Source organism: Acomys minous, assembly GCF_964271855.1.
Source record: "Acomys minous genome assembly, chromosome: 8".
Lineage (NCBI taxonomy): Eukaryota > Metazoa > Chordata > Mammalia > Rodentia > Muridae > Acomys > Acomys minous.
Genome location: NC_140489.1, coordinates 10353351 through 10374927, shown reverse-complemented (window position 1 = coordinate 10374927; position 21577 = coordinate 10353351). Strand labels below are relative to the sequence as shown.

Here is a 21577-nt window from a genome sequence, read left to right as displayed (position 1 = left end):
TGGGCTAGCTTTGTAGACCAGGCTGGCAGCAAACATACAGAGATCCACCTGCCTCTGCCTCCCAGAGTTCTGGGATTACATGCATGTGCCACTGTGCCAGGCTTTATTTTTCATTCCTGTAGAATATATGATTTTATCACACATACTTAGATATGTGATTAAGAAGAGATAGCAAGGCAATCAAGCAGACTGCATGAATGAATGAACAAAAAACGGTCAGGTTTTTTTTTTATTTTTATGATTTCTTCTGTTTTGTAGTCTCAGAATGGATTCTGCCCCCAAGATGATTTTCACACTCTCCCTTGGTCATGACAGTCATAACAAGCTGCTTCAGATTGTAATATAGACACAGTGTAAGTACAGTATGTCTTCTGGCATCAATTCATGCTGCTCTTAAGGGGTGTTTCCTATAGTAATAAGGACACTAACAACTTTGGAAGAGTAGTATGTAGCATGCGTTTGAAGCCCAAGACTTAATAAAATTGTGTCAAATTAAGAATGTATAATTAAAAGGTCTTTATCATTGCAAAAGATGATAAAGACCTGTTAATGTGTCTTGAGTATCAGGATCTTCTCCTTAGGTGTTATTGTTTTTGTTTTGTGACTAAGAATTATCTCAGTAATACTAGTGGTCAATTGCTGAATAAATGCGCCTAAGTTAGTAGTAAGAGGAGGGCTGATGTTGGATCAGTGATGACCGTGGGTGCTGTATGAGTCATGGATTATGACTAAATGACTTGGTGTCTGAGGTTCACATCGTAATATATCTAGTGCGTACGGTGATCTTAGCGACAGATATAAGAGATAGTGTACTTTTACAATGAGAGAAAATATACATAAAACTAAATTTGGAAGTCATTTTCTAATTAAGATATAATTTCACAGCAATAAGGCTAAGCATATATACCAATCAGCAGTTCGTTCAGCTATGGTCAATGAGGATCTGCTGTGAGCTAAAATCGTTGGCAGTGCTTTTGGTAGGATCATAGCTGTATCCGTTTGTTCTCTCAAGAAGAGCACATTGAAGAGTAATGGACGTTAGAGGAGGGACATGGAGGAGAATGAGCAAGGGAAGCAGACAGAATGCATGGATAAGTAAAGACGGTGTTAATCTTTTTATAATTTTCTCTGCTTTCTACTCTCAGAATGGGTACCTCCAAGCTGACTCACACGTTCTTCGTTTGTCCTGAGTTTGAGATTCACTGTTTGTGTGTGCAGGATAGAGACTGTGTGAGTATAGCCTGTGTTCTTGTGTCGGTTTGTGTTGCCTTAGTGGCTGTTTCTTTATTGACAAAGGACTGCTTGTCATCTAGTAAGAGCTGTAGACAAAGGGTTACTCTGGTATGTGTATGAAACACAATGTTTTAACCACATTTTGCCAAAGTAAGAATGTTTAAATGAGCAAGACAGTCATTACTGCCAAAGATCCTGTAGAAGTTTAAGGATCTTGAAGTTTTTTTTTTTTTTTTTTTTTGTGACTCAAAATTATCTCAATAGTACTAGCGATAGATTGCTCAATAAATGTGCCTAAATAAATAGGAAGAGGAGGGCTGATGTTGGATCAGTGATGACCGCGGGTGCTGTATGAGTCATGGATTATGACTATAAGTCTTTGTGTCTGAGGTTCACATCATAAAATATCTAGTGTATACCCATCATCTCAGTGACAGATGCAAGGAATAGTCTTCTTCTACAATTAGGCAAATACAAATAAAAATATATTAGTAAGTCATTTTCCAATCAAGAAATAGTTCCACAAGAAGACAATTTAAATCCACCAAAACCATTGCACTGTATTCACCAATGAGGCCTAGAGTGTCACATAAAGTAAAATGGTGGGTAATGTTTTTCGCAGGGTCATAGCTATGACCACTTGTTTTCCCAAGAAGAAAACACTGTAGATTAATGAACACTTAGGTGAGAGATAAGGGAAAATGGGCCAGAGAAGCAGGTGGATACGAGACCAGAGTGCTAATCATTTTATCTCCTGCTCTATACTTTCAGAATGGATGCCCTACAAGCTGATTCCATGTAGTCTCACTTGGAAATGAACCTCGCGATCTAGCCTTTGTATTGGTAGGATAGACATTGTGTGAGTATTTTAAGTGTGCATACCTTCATTTATCTTGCTTACAGATGGCCCACTGTATTGATAGGACGCTGTGTATAATACGGAAGAGTAATCTTGTCAGTATGGTAATCAGGGTAATCAGGGCAAGTGTGTGAAGCACAATGCTTAACAGTTTCGGCAGATTAAGATTATATAAGAAACACTCCACAGGACAAAAGATCATGCAGAGGTCCGAATTGTACTCAAGGATCTTGTTATTAGATTCTTTTGATTCATAATTATCTCAATGGTATTGAATAATTACTTGTAAACACATAGAAATTAATAGAGAAGAGGATAGGCTGATGTTGGCGCAATGAAGCCTGCCGGGGGTGTGTATGAGGCATGGATCATGACTGCAACTGTGGGAGTCTGAGATCTACATCATAATACCTAACTCATAGCCCCCAACCCCGGCAGCGGCCATGAGTGATAATCTAGTCTTACGGTTAGTTTTAAACACGAATACAGATTTGTAGCATATATTCCAATTAAGATGTCACTTCATAGAAAGGGTATTAACAATAGACACCCATGTGTGGTTGAGCATGCCATATGAACCATGTTTAAAGGCAATGTTCATTGTGTGTCAAAGCCATGGCTGTTTCTCAAGAAGCTCCTCATGGTTGTATGATACTCACTTGGATGAGTGTCAAGAAGAAAGGGCCGAGACAAGCAAGTAGAGGATTTGGATGAGTGAGCAGAATATAAGTCTTTTTATTATTTCTTCTGCTTTACGTTCTCAGGATGGATTTTCCCTAAGTTTTTTTTTTTTTTAAACATATTCTCTCTTTGTTGTAAGTTCATGATCAACTCTTTGGATTCATAATATAGCCACCATGTGAGTATAGTATAGGTCTGACGTGTATTGAAAAAGTTTGTCCTTAGATTATTTTGTGATTCATAATTATCTCCATTATGGAAAATAATAGGGAGGTGGAAGGCTAATGTTGGATCAGTGATGACACTGGTGCATTGTGGCTCAGACTGGGAGTCTGAGGTCTGCACCATTAAATACTAGTTTACTGTCATATTCTTAGTGACAGATATTAGGAATAATCTACAGTTATATTAAAATAGATTTCTAAGTCATTTCTAATCAAGACTTAATTGTAGAAGAGTATTAAAATATATACAAAGCATATACTTCATTCAGATGTGATGGCTGAGGATGTCACACGAATTAAACTTATAGGCAAAGTTCCTGGTAGAGTCAGAATAATTGCCATTTGTTTCCTCAATAAGAACATTGTAGTATAATGCATATTTATATGAGTGATAAGAGAACAGTAAGACGAGCTAGCAGAGAGCATGGGCTAGTGGACAGAATGCCAGGCTTTCTAGATTCTCTTCCGCTTTATACTCTCATGAGTGGACTTCCCCTAAGTTGATTTGCAGATTCTCACTTTGAGATGAGCTCCATGTTCATCTCTTATGATTCATAGTAAGACACAGTGGGAGCACAGTCAACATTTCTGTGTTGGTTCATGTTACTTTTAGTATCTGTGCATGCACTGATTAAAAAAAATAACTTATCATTTGAAAAGAACAGCCATTGCCGAAGAGTTAATATGGCACGTGGGTGAACACAATGTTTTAAAAGTTTTTTTCCCCAATAACTAATAGTGTTTAATAAAAAGGACACATGGCAAAAAAACAATCTTTGTAAACTCTGGAGTTCACTCAAGGATCTTGTTCTTAGATCTTTTTGCCTCATAAGTATCTCAGTAGTTGTAGGTAGCAGTTGCTCATAAGTCAATAGGGAAGAGGAGGCCTGATGCTGGTTTAGTGATGACTGCTGGTGCCACAGGAGTCGTGGACTGTGACGACAGGTCTTTATGTACTTTTATGTACCGAGTATATGCCCATGACCATAAGGACAGACTGAGTACTTCATTTTATAATTAGATAAAATATTAATAAAATAAATTGGAAGTTACTTCTAATCAAGATTGTAGTTTTCATAACAAGAGTACCAAGACTGTCTACCAAACAATAGTTATTTTGCTGATGGCTGAGGATGCCATTCTACATCAGCTGAATCTATAGGCCATGTCCTTGGGAGGATCTGTGCCATGGCTGTTTGTTTTCTCAAAAACAACTCAAAACAGTGTATTGTGTTCGTAGAGGAGTGATAGTGGCAGGAGTAGTCTGAAGTAGGCATAAGCTGACTATCAATTGTTTCGTGTTCTCTTCTGCTTTGTGCTCTTAGAATGGATCCCCCTAACCTGATGTATATACATTCTTCCTTGGTTGTGATATTCCTGCTCTGGTCGTTGTAGTCCTAAGATAGACACGGTTGTGTGTAGTTAGAGTTCATGCCTTGGTTGTGGTGACTTTGAAAAGACTGCGCTCACTATTGTCGAAATGCTAACTCATCCTCTGGAAGACCCACCTCGCCCAAATGGTAAGTCAAGCTTCCTTGTGAAACAGAATGTGTCACAGCATTTTTCCAAATTAAGAATTTATAATCTAACAAGTGCTAACAAGATAAAAGATCCTGTAGATATTTGATGTATATGCAAGGGTATTGCCCTTAAGTGCTGCAAGGGTATTTCCCGTAAGTGTTGCTCCATAGCAGTGTGGACAGTACCAGCGAGGGAAAGGGATGATGTTGGATCGATGATGACAATGGGTGGCATATGATTCGTGGATCATGACTTACATATCTGGATTCTGAGGTCCACATCATAACATATTTAGATCACATATGAGATCCCGGCAGCAAATGTGAGTGATAGTCTATTTTTGCAATTAGATTAAAAAGTAAAAAATAAGTTGGCAAGGCATTTAAGAGATTTGATATGATCGCACGGGATGAGTACTGGTTACATATATGAAGCAAAGCGGCTTCTATGACAGGGCATTTGAGATCACCATGAGAAGTAAAATTTAAGCAGGGTCCGAGCCACTGCTATTAGTTTTATCGGGAAGAACAAGAAATAATAGTGTCATGTAAGAAGCAAGAGGAAAGACAAGCAGAGAGGCTGCATGGATGTGTGAGCCCAATGTCAATCTTTATATCATTTCTTCTGCTTTATACACCCAGAATGGATTCCCCCAGGCTGATTTTTCACACTCTTCCGTGGCTGTGAGCTTCTTGATCAGCTCTTTGTGTTTGTAATATAGACACTGTGTAAGTATTTATCACTGTTCTTGTGTTAGTTTTGTTTGTTTTGCAAAGCCATTAACTATTTTGGTAAATGACTATGATCATCTAAAAAGAGCAGCTTCAACTAAAGGGTTAATATGGCAAGAGCATCAAACACAAAAACATTGGCAAATTAAGATGCTCCTCATCATAGTGACAGATCCTGAGGAGCTCTAAAGTATACTTAATGATCTTGCCCGTATATTTTTTTAATCTCATAATAATTTTAATAGTACTAGGTATCAACTGCTCTGTTGACACCTATAAATTAATAGGGAGGAGGAGGCTGATGCTGGATCTGTGATGACCACTGGATGCGTATGATTTTTAATTATGACTACTGGTCTAGGAGTCTGAGGTCCACATCATAAAAAAAAAAACCTAGCACATACCAATTCTATTCATAGCAGATGTTAATAATAGTCTACTTTAGTGATTAGATAAAACTCACATAAAGGTAAATTGGTAAAGCATTTTCTAGTCAAGACATAATTGTACCAGAAGAGTACTAATAGCACTTAGTAATAAACATTCTAGTTCAATCAGAGTTAATGACTCAAAGATGCCACATGAGCTAAAATTATAGGTAATATTTTATTTAAAGTCAGAACCATTGCTGTTTTCTTTAAAAAAAAAAACCCATGTAATATAGTATAGTCTTCTTAGGTGAGTGGTAAGAGGAGAGCGGTCCTGCAGAAAGACAGAAAGCGTGGTTCCATCAATTGAATGGCAACCTTTTTGTAATCTCTCCTGCTCTCCACTCTCAGAATGGATGCCCCCCAACCTTATTTCTCCATACTTCATCCTGAACTTCATCATCAGGTCTTTGGGCTCATAACATGGACACAGTGTAAGTATAATCACGGTTCTCTGTACATCCGTGTTGTTCTTAGTGGCTGTCTCTGTATTGATAGAGAACTACTTGTCATCTGAGAACAGCGACAGTGGCCAAGAGTTTAGTAAGTTATGTTTGAAATAGAAAAATTTGCCCATTTTTTTTTTTTTTGGCAAAATCCTGATGATCTTTGAGGTATACTCAGGTTTTTTTTCCTGAGATTCTTGTGATTCATAATTATCTCAGTAATATTCATGATCAATTGTGTGATACATATTTATAAATTAGTAGGAAAAAAGAAGGCTGATGTTGGATCAGTGATGACCGGTGGTGGTGTATGATTCATGGTTCATGACTATAGGTCTGGGAGTCTGAGATCCACAGACCTAGTATATACTTGTGACAGATGTTAGGAACGGCCTACTTTTACAATCAGATAAAACAGGAACAAAGTAAGTAGTTAAGTTCTTTTCCAATCAAGACATTATTCTATGTCAAAAATACTAATAAAACATACCAGAGTTCCACATTCGTACATGATGACATTTGATGCCATATCAACTAAAATTAATGGCAAGATTCTTGCCATGCATGGTTAGAAAAGGGTCACTTGTTTTCTCAAAAATGATAGATAACGGTATATAGTATACTTAGATGAGTGATAGAAGCAGAAAGGCAGACAACATGACCTAAGGAAACAGCATGCCCATCTTTTTATAGTCTCTTCTGCTTTGTGCCTTCTTGGTACTGAGCCTTCTGAGCCATTCTTTGTGTTGGCACCTGAGTGTAGTCAATATTCATGTCTTGATTTGAGTTTCTTCTAATGGCTGTTTATTTATTGATAAAACTTTGGTAGTTAATCTGGAAGATCAACCATGTCCAAATAGTAAATATGGCATCTGTTTGAAATAAAATATTTAACAATATTTTTCCAAATTACGTTGCATAATTAAAGAAATACTAAATCGGACAAATGATCCTATAAGGGGCTGAATTAACCTAAGAATCTTGTCTTTGGATTTTTGAGAATCATAGTTATGTCAATATACTAATAGTCTATTGCTCAATAAACATTTAGAAATTAATAGAGAGGAGGATTGCTTTTTTTGATTTATGATGACCATTGTTGGTGGAAGTCTGCAACATAATTATCTAGCCTATACCCCTAAGCAGGACAACAGATGTGTACCATAGTCTCCCTTTACAACTAGATAAAAAATATAAATAGAAGTGAATTGATAAATCTTTTACTAATTAAGGAATCTCTACACAACAAGAATAATGCTAATATTTACTACACCAAAGTCAGCTTTGTTCTGATAGTGTTATGGAGGATGCCATATAAACAATAATCAAAGCCCATGCTCTTTGTGAGAAAACAGAACAGAAAACAGAACAACTTGTTTTCTCAAGTACACATAGTAGTATACAACACACTTAGACGGTGGCTAAGGAGAAGGAAGCAAGGGAAGCAGATCAAATGCATAGATGAGGAAACACAATGTCAATCGCTATAATCTCATCTTCTTTGTACTCTCAGGGCGGATACATCCAATGAGACTTCCACATTCTCCATTGGTCCTGTGATTTGCGATCAGCACTTTAGGTTCATAATATACATACAGTGTGAGTATAGTCAGTGTCCTTGTGTTGATTTGGGGTGCTCTCAAGTGCAGGTCCTGTATGCATAGAGACTGCTTATCATTCGAGATGAGCAGCCATTGCCAAGCGAATAATGTGCCAAGGCCGTGAACAAAATGTTTAATAATATTTTGTTAAATTAAGAATATATAGCAAAATAGGTACTCAACACAGCAATAGCATGAGGAGCTCTTAAGTAGACTCAATCCTATCGTTAGGTCTTTGTGATTCATTTGATAATTCACAATTATTTCAATAGTGCTAGTGATCAATGCTCAGCAAAATGCATTAGTTAATAGAGAGGCGGAGGCTGATGCTGGATCTGTGATGACCACTGGATGCGTATGAGCCGTGTATCATGACTACAGGTCTGGGAGTCTGAGGTCCACATCATGAAAATTCCGTATACACACGATTATGGTAGGGATAGTACAATTTCAAAATTAGATAAAATATAAATAAATTGAACAAGTCATTTCCATTTCATAAATTCAAATCATACACCCATAGCACAATACTAGCTAGGTATGCCAAGCACAGAAGTTCATTCATATTCTTGATTTAGGATCACATAGAAACCAAAATCATTGGTGATGTTCTTGGTAGAGCCAGAGCTGTGGCCATTTGTTTCTGTAGGAAGAACACATCCTACAGTAATAAGCACTTACGTGCATGATGAGAGGGGAGGGATAACACCAAAAATCACAGTGCATGGATGAGTATACCGGATGTCAATGCTTTCATGTTCTCTGCTTTGTACTCTCAGAATGGGTTCCGCCAAGCTGATTTCTACATTGTCCTTTTGCTGTGAGCTTCATGATCTGCTCCTAGTGTTTACAGCATAGAACCCAAGTGAGTATAGCCAGTGGACTTGCATTGCTTTGGATTCATGTTTGAGACTGTTCACTGTATACATAAAATCCTTCTTTTCTAGAAGAGCAACCTTGGCCAAATGGTTACCATCGCAAGTAGATAAAACATAACTTTACAAAATTTTGCTCAATTAAGAAAGTGTCGCACAAAGATTCTGAGTGTAACAAACGTTCCTGTATAGGTCTACAGTATATTGAAGAATCTTGTTTTTAAAATTTTATGATTCATAATTATCTCAGTGACACATCACTCAATAAAAATATAGAAATTAGTATAGAAAAGAAGGGCTGGTGTTGGATCACTGGTGCCGTATGAGTCATGGAGCATGGAATAATAATAATAATAATAATAATAATAATAATAATAATAATAATATAATAATAATAACAACAATGATGATGATGATGTAGTTACTCCCATGACCCTGGATGAAGATATGAGTGATAATCTCTCAATAATTGTGGATAAAATATAAATAAAAATTAGTTTTCAAGGCACTTTCTACTTCAAATATAAATCTACAACATGTGCATAATAATATATACAAAATACAACACTTCATTTAGAATAAATGACTAAGGAAACCACATTAGTTAAAATTATAGACCATGTTGTCAGTAGGATCACAGCCCTGTGTGAATTTTTTTCCCCATGAAGGAAACCCCATAATGTCACACATATTTAGGTGAGTGATAAGAGATGGGTAAGGCATTGGTGAGTGAGCAAAATATTAGTCTTATGTTTGCTTCTGCTCTGTGCTCTCAGGATGGACTCTCCCACTAAGATGATGTACATACGCTCGCTTGGTTGTGGCCTTTGTGATCAGCTCTTTGGGTCCGTAATATAAACACAGTGTGAGTACATGCAGTGTCCTTCTGTTGCTTTGTGTTGCTTTAATGGCTGTTCCTGTATTGGTAAAGGGCTCCTTACCATCCTGGTGGAGAAGATCTGGCTAAAGGGTTAAAAGAGCCTGTGCATGAAACCTAATGTTTTAAGAAATTTGTCAAATTAAGAAAGTGTAACCAAACACATACCCATTATCTCAAAAGAGCCCAGGGAGCTTAAAAGTATACTTAAAGTTTGGTATACTTAGAGTTTTGTGATTCATAATCATCTCTATAATACTAATGGTTGACTGTCTGCTCAATAAATATACATAAATTAATAGAAAACAAGAGGGCTAATGTTGGATCAATGGTGACCAATGTTGGTATATAAGTTTTGGATCATGACTGTAGCTCTGGGAGCCTGAGGTCCACATCATAAAATACTTAGTTTATGCCCTTGATACTACCAGTGTATACATGTGATATTGTGCTTTTAAAATTAGTTAAAAGTGTAAATATAAATATACTGCTAAGATGTTTACTAATTAAGGTGTATCGCTATATACAATAAGAGTATCAGTAATATGAACCCAACAAAGTAGATTGGTCTGGCAGTGTGAGTGGGCCTGCCACATGCGCTATCAGGAAGGCTCATGTTCTTGGTTGGGCAAGAACCATGGCCATTGTTCACTCAAGAAGAATACTTAGTAGTGTGATGCATACGTAGGTGAAGGAAAAGTAGAGAAGGGCGAGTCAAGCAGACAGGATGCAAGGATGAATAAACAGAATTGAATCTTGTTCTAATCCCCTTCTGCTCTGTGCTCTCAGAATGGATTCCCTCAGGACAGATTCCACATTCTCCGTTGGTCCTGAGCTTCATGATGAGCACTTTGTGTTTGTAGTATAGACACAGTGTGAGTATCGTCAGTGTTCTTTTATTTGTTGGGTTGTTTGAAAGGCTGTTCCCTGTACTGATAAAGACCTATGTATCATCTGGAAATACACCTCTTAACAAAGGGTTGATGTGGCTTACATGTGAGACACAGAGTTTAGCCACCTTAAGAACAGAGAGTCCTGTAGAGCTCAGACATGTGCTTCAGATTTGCCCTTAGGTTCTTGTGATTTGTAAGTATCTCACTAATGCTAACAACTAAACATGCGTAGACTGATGAGGAAGAGGAGGCTGCTTGATGCTGGATCTGTGATGACAACTGGTGCCGTATGAGTTGTGAATCATGACTACAGGTCTGGGAGTCTGAGGTCCACATCATAAAATAGAATACACCCATCACCTCAGTGATGGATGTTAAGAGCAGCCTCCTTCTACAAGTAGATAAAATATAAGAATATATAAATTGGAAGGCACTTCACAGTCATAATTTACAAAAAGGAGTGCTGAAACTGTATACCAAACTCAGTAGTCCTGCAGACATGCTGTGTGGCAATGCCACATTAATTTAGAATCATATTCAGCATTTGTAGATGAATCCAAAAAGAACATGTAGTTGTGTAACACATTTGGATGATTAGAAAAAGAGTACATGATAACGCCAACCTTTTTATGATCTCCTTTGCCTCATACTCTCAGAGTGAATCCCTCCAAGCTGATACCCATACTCTCCCTGGATCTGCTCTGTTTGTACAATAGATTCTGTGTGAGTACAGCCAGCATTCATATTTTCTTCTCTTGGGGTTACTTTTAAACACCACTAGTCCCTTTATTTGAATCATTACTTGTCATCTGGGAAGAGCAACCATGGCCAAATTGTTAAAATGGATAAGGAGCGAAATAATGCTCACCAATCTTTTTTTTATCCAAATAAAGAATGCGTAACAAAAGAAATACTCAATAGGGTAAAAATATTTTTGAAAATGTCCAGTGTCTAGGATCTCGCCTCATATTCCAGTGGTTCATAATTATCTTCTTAGTACTAGTTATTCACCACTCAACAATCAATGTAGACATTGTTAAGAAGAGCACTGGTGTTTGATCAATGGTGACCGCTGATGGCATATGAATTACGGTTCATCATTCCAGCTCTAGAATTGTGAGGTCCATATTACAAAGGATCTGGCTTACGCCTGTTATCCTAGCAGCAGATGTGTAGGATAATATTCCTTTATAGTTAAATATAAATATAAACACAATAAATCAGCACCACATTTTAAAATTAAGACCTAGTTCTATAGCAAGAGTACCGATAATATGCCCCACCCCCCCCCCCCCAAAATTATTTGGCTAGCATGATTGAGGATATCACATGGAGTAAAATGACAGATAATGATTTTGGCATGGCCAAAGACATGGTCCTTATGTATTTTCTTAAAAAGAACACATCATAACGCCATTCATACTTAGGTGATTGACCAACAGAGGGATAATTTAACCAAGTAATATGGATAAGTAAACAAAATGTCAGTGGTTTCACACTCTTATTTTTTGTGTATGAATAACCACAACTGATTTACACATTCTTCCTTGGTCATGAGTTTTTGACCTTACCTCTGTGTTTGTAAGGTAGATACTGTGTGAGTATCTAAAACTGACCTGTGTGTTCTTATATTATTTGGGTTGCTTTTAAAGGATGCTTTCTATATTGATAAAAACCACTAGTTGTTATCTCATACTGTAGTCATTAACAAAATGTTAATATGGTGATGTGAGTGAAACATTATGATTAAATGAATTTTTGGCCAATTCTGAATGGATAAAGAAAGAGATAATTAACCTGGGCAAAAGATCCCGTATTGGTCTCAAATATACTCAAGGATATTGTAGATGATTTTTGTGAATTATAATTATCTCAGTAATACTAGTCATCAATTGCTTACTAAATATGCACAAATTAGGAGAGAAGAGAGAAAGAACTAATAATAATAATATTTAGAATAATGGATGGTCATTAAGAGATAAATGGCTTAAAGGTGTCAGAGTCATGCCTGAGAATGATAACACAGGGAAATTAACACCCTCTCTAGGGCTGGGGCATGGCTGATGCTTAATGCATTCTCACCAAAAGGTATCATCACAAACCACTTACATTTTTAAACAAATTTGGCCTCTGATACTGTCTTTTACAAATTGAAATTAGATTTTTTTCATACAGTAGAGTCTGATCAATGTTTCCTCTTACTCGTCTCTTCCAGATTCTCCCCAATTCCACATCCATCCAACTCCACAGCACCCAAACAATTCACAACAACCACAACAAGCCAGACAAACCAGAATAGAACAAAACAAACACAGAAGAACAAAGACAGAAAGAGAACACCCTCGAAACACATCCACATACAGAGACAAATACACACATAGAAAACACAGAAATTCACAAAATTGGAAACCACAATATATATAAGCAAAACAACAGTATGGTTTTAAAAATGCCCAAAGCATTATGAGATTTAAAAAACCTCAAAATATACCATTGGATTCCTTTCAAGTTGGCCTTTCTTGATGTCTAATGAAATGAAAGATCTCATTTAAGTGTGTATGGAAAAAACAGGAGCCTGTTCATATTCTGTTTTATTTTGTACTCTCAGAACGGATGCCTTCATCACTGGTCACCAGGTTCATGTTTCAGGAACATAGGGACCAATGTGAGTCAAAGTTCTTGGTTTTGATTCTTTCCACTGTTTTAGTAAAGGCTTGTATAGAAAGAAGCCAAGGGCCCATGTCCCTGTGAGAAATATCATGTGGCCATGACATGCTTGTTTGACTACTAAATATTTTGAAATTAAGATTTATGTAAGGAGACATTGTAACATAATGCAAAAGAGCCTACATTTAGATGTAAATTACAGTTAAAATCTGGTTTTCACCATCCATAATTATGTAATTTTTATTAGTGAATGAATAATCACTTAGTAAACAACAATATAAGTTCATCAGAGAAACTAGAGGCCAAGGTTGGACCAGTGATGACATCTTACTGGGTGTGAGCCGTGGATCATGACGCCAGGTCTGGAAGTCTGAGTTCCACACCTTAAGGCATCTAGTGTGCATGTAGTTGTACCTCTGAGGTATGGTCAAATATGTCATATTTTAAATTCTTATATTTTCTTTTTTTTAAGTGGGTCCATGAAAGACTCTTTATGTAAATGTATAAGTAAAGATAAAGCATGTCAGTCAGCACTGTTTAGCATGAGAATCATGTCAATTGAGACATAGTGATAACCATGGAAACCATGATTTGTGTTTAGAAATGTGTGGCCTAATGGTGTAACATAGGACCATGCAATTGCTAAAAATTATGGTGAGCCCTTGTTTTGTTCAGGGCTTAAGTATTTATAATTGTTTTTATCAAGTAAACCAAACTAAGACAATTTATTTTCTACCCAAGTGACTAAGAAAATGGAGGGGGAATGGCAGAATAAATGGATATAATTCTTTTTGAAATTTTTTTTCTTCATGCTGCCAGCATAGACGCTACCCAGATGAGACTCCCACTCTGGTTACTGAGACCACAGTTACCATGTGTGTCAGGAACAGAGAGACCAATGTGAGTATCCTCAAGCTCCTTGACTTAGTTTGGGAGGTTTTTGAAGCTTATTCTATTGGTTAAAACATCACCCAGAAGCCACTAAGACCAACTATGGCTGATGGAGAAATATGCATGACCACATGGCATTTTACTCATTAATCAATGCTTTCAAAATTGAGAACAAAGAAAAAAAGAGATCTCACCAAAGCAGTCAAAGATGTTGTAGATGACTTAGGCATCTTGTTCTTAACTGTTTGTGATTCATAGTCACCTAAATGCTAATAGTAAACTAGGAGATTAGTTAAACAAATATATAAACTCATAGAAATTCCTATCTTGTTTCAGTGATGACCACTGTGTTTACAGTTCTGGAAATCTGAAGTCCACACTGACTCTCAGAAGTAGTCCTTTGCGCAGGTTGTGAATTGAGGCAGCATTATATCCTTCCTGGTAGTGTTAGTGGATGTTGGCTATATTGCAAATAGATCCTTGGAGAATCATTAGATTCACAAGAATCAAAATATAAATAAGGAAATATCGTACTATTGTTAAGATTATAAAATAAGGATGGAGGTCATTGCTATTATACATTGGAAGTGTTAGTTTTTTATTAGTAGTTCCAATACATTCCTTTTGTCTCTTGACGTGGCTTATCGGAGTAGGAAATTTAGTGCTATTCTGTTTCTGAAGAGATAGCAAATATGACTGAATAATCAGAAGAGAAATGAATGACCAGTGAACACCATCTCAGTTCTTTCCTGTCTGTTCTGTAATTCTCAGCAAAACCAACTCCAGGTCGGTGGATGGACCCTGCCTCATCCTAAGCCATCAGGTTGCCTTGTTAGGGTCACAGCTACAACTGTGAGTAATGCAGCATCATCTTCTGCTGATTTTCTTACATGTGCTTATGTGAGAGATGTGATGTGCTTACAATGATCAGGAAAAGGCAGTTGCCCTCCCAGCCATAAATATGTGTAATATTGTACAAGATTTAACTCAAGCTAAGAAAAATGTCTGGTTATTACTACCTATACTTTATACATGGCAAATACCAGACTTTTGGACTCAAATTCCAAAGCAAAGGAAACTTGAGTTACCGCCACTGTTGGTTAACAGTCCTGTAGTGAGTTGGTGAAAAGATACAAGGGTTGTGTCGTTGATCTTGGATGGGTTTTGAGTCTATTGTTATACTTTATATATTAAAATTAGTAAAAGGATCAATAGACAAATGTAAATATCAGTTGCTAGGCATTGTTTAATGACAGATAGTCTATCAATATGTGTTGAAACATCAAAACCAGTTAAAGATGACATGGGTAAACGCTTGATAGTTCAATGGTAGAACACGTGCCTTGGATGTGTGTGGCCCTGGGTTCTAGCCTCAAGTACCACATAATCAAAGAAATAAAAGAAGATAATGTTCAAGAATGTTATTACTTTTTGGTTAATTATTTAAAATAGTACATGGAGTAATCATTATGAATATTAATATATGAATGAATAACAATAATCAACACACATGCAGTACTTTTTGATCATGAAAGCTAACACACATCTGAACAAAGGGGAAAACTGAGGCAAGGCCAGTGGGACCACTGTATCAAATTTTTGCTTGGTCCCCTTGCTCATCAATGTGCTAAAGATGGTGGCCGACGCCTCTTTGTTTGGCGCATTGAAATCAACTAGAGTAGTAATGTTGCATTTACCTGAATATGGTATTTTTTTTTTGAATAAGATATTTTTAAAAGTTTCCCCTCTAACCTCGGAGCACTCAGTCCTAACTGAGATGTCTCTGTTACATCCCTCCCTTCAGGGCTCAGAGAACCCTATGGAAAAGGAGGTGAAAAGACTGTAAGAGCCAGTGAGGGTGGACGGCACCAAGGAAGCAAGACCTTCTAGACCCAACAGGACTGATGCACAGATGAACTCACAGAGACTGTGGCAGCACACACAGGACCTGTATAGGTCTAAGCCAGATGGGGTCCCAGTGCTGAGAGGGGAAGTGGACCCAACCCCATATTCATAACCCAGAAGCTATCTCCAACTGACAACCTCTCTCAAAGCAAAAACGAGTTTTCTCCAATGGAGTCTCACTGGACATATAAGCCACCCTTAAGAGCAGGCTCCATGGACCAGATGACCAATGCAGTATGAACTCAATGGCACTTTTGGAGGGCTTTGCGTATCACAATGCTTTGTCTGCATCACTTTTTTACACTGTAGATATTTTGCTTGTATATTATGGCTTCTGATGAATTTTCTCTGAGAGTGAATGCATGTATCTCGCTGTATGTATGTGTTTCCTTATATACTATGGTTCCTGATGAGTTTTCCCCACGAGTGAACACATGTGTCTCAGTGTATGAATGCCTTTCTTTATATTCTATGGTTCCTGATGAGTTTTCCCCGCGAGTGAATGCATGTGTCTCAGTGTGAGTGTTTCTTGTGACTTTTCTTTGGCTCTATTTTGCCTATTCTGCTTTGCTTGTTTTTATTTATGCTCCTCTTTCTCCTCCTCATCACCATTTTAGATGCCTGTTTTTATTCTAATATAAGAATGAAAGAATGGGTGGATGAGGAAACCAGGAGACTGTGGGAGGTATTATGGGACGGGAAGTTGCAATACAAAATGTTGTAAATAATCCCCTTTAATAAAAATGTATTTCCTCTATCACTAAAAAGGTGTGAAGTGCAATTATTGAAAGTGAATGAAAAGATCGAAAGAAACATAAGTAAATAATATGAGTGAGTGGATCTTTACCTAATCATTTAATCTATCATGAGATAAAAGATGTTGAGAATAGTGAAGTCTACGTGGGATGGGGTGGACTTGGCCCAATCATATTACATACGTGTGTGAATATTAGCTAAAATATTTTCAAAGGTAGCGTCAATTATGTCACTCCCAGAAGAAAACAGGAAAAATAGTTAAAGTGTGAGGTCTTTTTGGCTAAGGAAAGATTGGAGTGTACATGTGTGTCTTTATCCACACGGGGAGAAAGGTCAGTCAATAGTACAGCACTTGCCGGGTATCCACAAGGCCCTGGTTGCATCTCTAGTACTAAAAAAGAAATTGGTCATTGGTCAGTGTGTACCTTCTTTTTAGTGACCCTCTCAGTATGGGTAAAAGTAACTATCATGAATATAGAATTGATATGCAATATTATGTTGGTCAGTACACATATGAAACCTTGTGGGTCACAAACAAGTTATATATATATATTTTTGCAGCATATGAGTGCCTTGGTAGATGAAGAACTAGCCAAGGTTCATACATGTTTGCCCTGTACTAGTCTGTAGACTTTGGATTATCCACAGGAAGCTACTGAGTTAATTGGTATGCATGGCTGGATAATAAGAAGGGAAGTAGCCAGAACTCTGTATCATTAGAGCTGCTGCCAGGAGTGGTGAAGGGTGTTCTGGAACACTGAAGCCACATATAAAAAAATTTCTAACTTTTGCCCACTCCAGAAGAGATGCTATAGATAGATTTTGGATTTTGTAAGGATCTTGTCTGAGTTTGCTTTTCACAGGTTTTGAGTAATTTTGCAGCCAAGAAATCAGTAAGAGAATGTACAATCACAACACTTTGTTGGGCATGCTGAAGAGGTATGTTTTTTTTTTTTGTAATTGTGAGTAATTTTAAAACATAAAGAGTCAATGTGCAATATAAATAAGAAAAGATGAAAGTGGCATAATATCTAATTATAACAAAATGAGAAAGAGAACACTAATTATTAACGCTATTAATGCTAATAAATAGTGGTAATTAGTTGAGGGATGTTTCCCGTGGCTAATGGTCGTGGCAGAGAATCTAAGTGCTGGCTGCTACTCTTGCAGTGGGTTAATGGAAGTTCAATGTTATCTTGTTATTCTTAATAGACTATAAAATATACATTAAGCTAAATCAGATACATTCAAGGGATTAAACATTGACTCAGATACCAGGGGCAGTGGAAGAAATGTCTCAATTTTATCAGTGTCTGCTTCACTGTGTAGTGAGGTTGAAACTACGCTGAGCTACATGAGTCCCTGTCTAAAACATCAGCCAGTTATTCAATGTACACAATAAGTAAGACAAAAATTTTTAAAGGAGACTGTCTGTGCCACTCTAAACGGATACAGCACGGCAGCAACGATGTGAAATGTGAATGTGCACTCAAACTGGAACAACAACATAAGCCTATGGGGGAAACACATTAAGGGTTCTTTATTTTAAACTGGGTTTTTATAATAGATATTTGTTGTATTGCTATTAGAAATTTATCAGCCAATTAATTAACAAACTCGATGAGAATAGCTAGAAACGGACCCAATCCAGAGGTGCTGATGTTGGCATATGCATCCCATAAGGGGAACGCTGTAGGATGCTGTCAGGCCCAGAGAAGACAGGATAAAATGTGTCATTTCTGCATCAAGGGCTCTTACCTTTGGATGCGAGGAATGCCATACATAGACAGCTATATTCTTGTAATGTAAATAGATAACTGTGACTACTACAGTAGACATAAAAATATGGATACAAAGTATGGCGCCTGTAATATATGTGTCAGAGTCAGAAAATCATTAAAATGTGTTACCTCACATTCATATACTCATAAGTAACTTGATGAGGGAACGTGGGCGGTGTCTTAATCTCCCTTAACTCTTTTATTTTTGACTTCCTAGGCTGAATGTGTGGACGGCGCCTGTGTTCTGCTGGTTTCCGGACCCCACCATTGCCTCTGTAGGTAGGAGCATTTTGTCCACTCTTTTAGAGTTCTTGGTTTGATTTTTTAAAATTGTAACACTTGAATTAAGTACGTGATATAACTTTTAAAAGCCAACTGTGGTCCAATGGATGAATAGGGGTATATGAAATAACTCGATTCTCTGATATTGGCAACAATGAGGACGTGTGATGGGTTTATTCAATTAGAGACTAATTACAAAGACAAATGGTTGGTAGGGTGATATCCATGAGCATTTGTGATTAATTCATTTATTATTAGTAAATCAATAAGCCAGAAAGGCTCACAGTGGCATAGGACTTGTTTGTCATCAGCATTGTGCCTCTGGAAGGCCAAGGCTAGTGACAGACATAATCTCACTCAGTTCCTGTTTTGTTACTGATCCTGTGGAGGGATATAGCATGCTCTTGCTTTATTACATTTATTTATTGTCTTGGAAGGGGTGTGGCAGTTTGTCCCAGAGATTGCCCTGACGTCATCTGGCTTGGTGGTAGGTGCCTCTGCCCACTAAACCACCCCATTGTCCAAAGGCCTTGTTTTATTTTATTTTATTCACATTTTATTTTGTTGATATAAGTCATTTGCAGATCAGTAAACATGAAGTAAATAAAACAAAGCCTTGCCTTACCATGAATATATGCAAGAAAGCATGAAATATTAATGTAAACTGTGTGTTAAGAAAAAACACGGGCCAAAGAGCCACTCATACGTGCAGTGTACTGAAAAGCAACACCTGATGTTGTGGGCATATGTCATGCCCACAGATGCAGACCCACACAGAGATGTTCATTTTGATACAGATGTTCATAGTAGGAAAAATTTAATAAACATCTGGATGAATCAATGAGTGACATGGAGGAAAGAGAACCCTTTGGGGGTGGGCTTTCTAACCTTTATCATCTTTTCTCAGGAGGATGGTCACGGCTTTTGGAGGATTCTGCCATGCTGTTTGCTTCACGGGTGAAGGGCACAGAGACCAAAGTGAGTGAGAATTAACGTTCATGTTCTTGTAAGCATTTCTTAAAGTATTTATTACATTATCAAAACCGTAAAGAAAGCCTCCGCCAGGCCAACTGTGGAAAATGATATACGTGGAATTAGCCTGAAATAATACATTTATAAATTCACTCATGATAATTAGTGAACATGATATGAGGTGGCAGATGACCCTAAAGGCATGCAGATTATTCAATGCTCTTAGGCTTCATGAATCATTGTTTTTCAAATTAGGACCACTGAATTAATTACTTGTTTAATAAACTCATGCAAATGAGCGTGAATAAAGAGGTCCTAACCAGCAGCCATGATGGCAGTGTAGGCCTAATGAGTTATGATGGAGCGTGTTACATGTGTGAAACGCTGAAGTATGGCCACGCAGTGGATAACGTTCCCTCTGCAAGCGATTCTAGGTGTAGGCAAGAAGAGTCACATCCTCAGACATGACCCCCAAAGCTGGCACTGTACAATTGTATGCAAATACATTGTATCACTCTTCCTTAGACAGGGAGCTGTACTGGGAAATATACACAGTCCATGTATCTTATTTTCTTAAGGGCGATAGGCACAGGTAATAATTCAGGCTCATTTTTGCTGGTTTTCTTTAGAGAAGACTAGTAAGCACTTTCCCTCCTCACTAGGAATGGCACGCCCAGGCCAGTGAAAGGCAGGCTGGTAGATCAGTTTGAGTCTTGCCGTTGTTTTGTATTGATGAGTTAATATACGCAGTATGGTGATTAGTCGAGAAGAAGAAAAGACAACATGGGGTTGTCTGTATAGATGATTAGCACTTTAGTGTCCTTTGCCTTTGAGTTTGTATCCATCGTGCTGACTTTATTGTTATTAGTGAATTAATAAGTTGAATAGTAATCGCATGAAGGGTCGTGACACAGCCATTGTTAAACTGGTCACACATGAGTCCGTAAAGATGAATAATTCATGTTTGGACCTCTGTGGTCTGATCATGTAGCCAGCTTTCAGGAAAACACAAGGACCTTAAGTAGAAATACTTAAAAAAAGAAGAATATTTAAAAATTTTTCTTTGAAAATTTCATACATGTATATAATACATCTAGGTTATTTACCTCTAACTACCTTCCTCTAATTCTTCCTCTGCACCCTCAACACATCTTCTTTCCAACTTCATGGCTTTCCTTTAAAAAAAAAACACATTTAAAGTATAACTCATTGGGTCTAATTAGCGTTGCCCATATGTACATGGGATTGGGGGCGTCCAACAGGTGTGGTTAGCCTAGCAGTGACTGTACCCCCCCAGACATCCTTCCAAATAGCAGTTGTTGACTAAATCAACCCATTTTATTAACACAAAGATGAGAGGCAGGCACTATTTATTATTTCAGTGCATAGTAAGAAAAACAGTCCTGATACTGATCAGAGTCGGGTGCTCCTCAGCCGGGGAGGTTATGGATAGTCACGTGTCACAGTTAAAGGTTTGTGGTGGGCGCAGGTTTATTTATCACGCTGGTAGAAACATGAGTAATACTGTATCTTAATCTACATGACTATGTTAGTAAATGACTGGAAAAAAAAAGATTAATGAAGAACTCTTTTCTTTGACTTCTCTCCTTTACCTTCGTCACAATGGACAATGGACGTACCGATTGCTTGACCATCTCTTGGAACTGAGGCCGTGGCACACCCCTGTGAGTAACTAAGGTCTCCTTTTGATTTGGGGCACTTGTCCTAAAACATTCTTGGTGCTTTTCGTATGTATTAAAATTGATAGGCTCTATTGCCATAGAGCAATGAAATTGAGAGTGCTGGGCTCAACAACTACAGAGAATACACGAGGAATTTACATCTCTTAGCCTTGGGCTTTCTGAATCCTGTATTTATTTATTTCAGTAGCAACAATGAACAAATAATTTGTTCAGTAAAAATGCAAAAGGGAATGGGGGAAAGGTAGTCTTAG

At 37.5% G+C, this 21577-nt stretch overlaps 1 long non-coding RNA gene across 14 annotated transcripts in view; it reads left to right on the top strand.

Annotated features, from left to right (window-relative positions):
- The window catches only part of LOC311603594, a 30297-nt gene that overhangs the window by 8462 nt on the left and 258 nt on the right, over positions 1 to 21577 (top strand). For 5 of the 14 annotated variants that reach the window (XR_014781145.1, XR_014781150.1, XR_014781151.1 and 2 more), the window contains 15 exons: positions 259 to 353; positions 1146 to 1230; positions 2005 to 2092; positions 4323 to 4517; positions 5160 to 5246; positions 6029 to 6111; positions 7637 to 7722; positions 8504 to 8589; positions 9376 to 9464; positions 10266 to 10351; positions 11026 to 11092; positions 12978 to 13034; positions 13856 to 13936; positions 14699 to 14779; positions 15732 to 21308. This is a non-coding gene — a long non-coding RNA (uncharacterized lncRNA). Of the gene's footprint in view, positions 1 to 258; positions 354 to 1145; positions 1231 to 2004; positions 2093 to 4322; positions 4518 to 5159; positions 5247 to 5927; positions 6112 to 7636; positions 7723 to 8503; positions 8590 to 9375; positions 9465 to 10265; positions 10352 to 11025; positions 11093 to 12977; positions 13035 to 13855; positions 13937 to 14698; positions 14780 to 15731; positions 21309 to 21577 lie in introns of all 14 variants that reach the window. The other 9 variants (XR_014781149.1, XR_014781153.1, XR_014781157.1 and 6 more) reach the window with 9 other exon arrangements.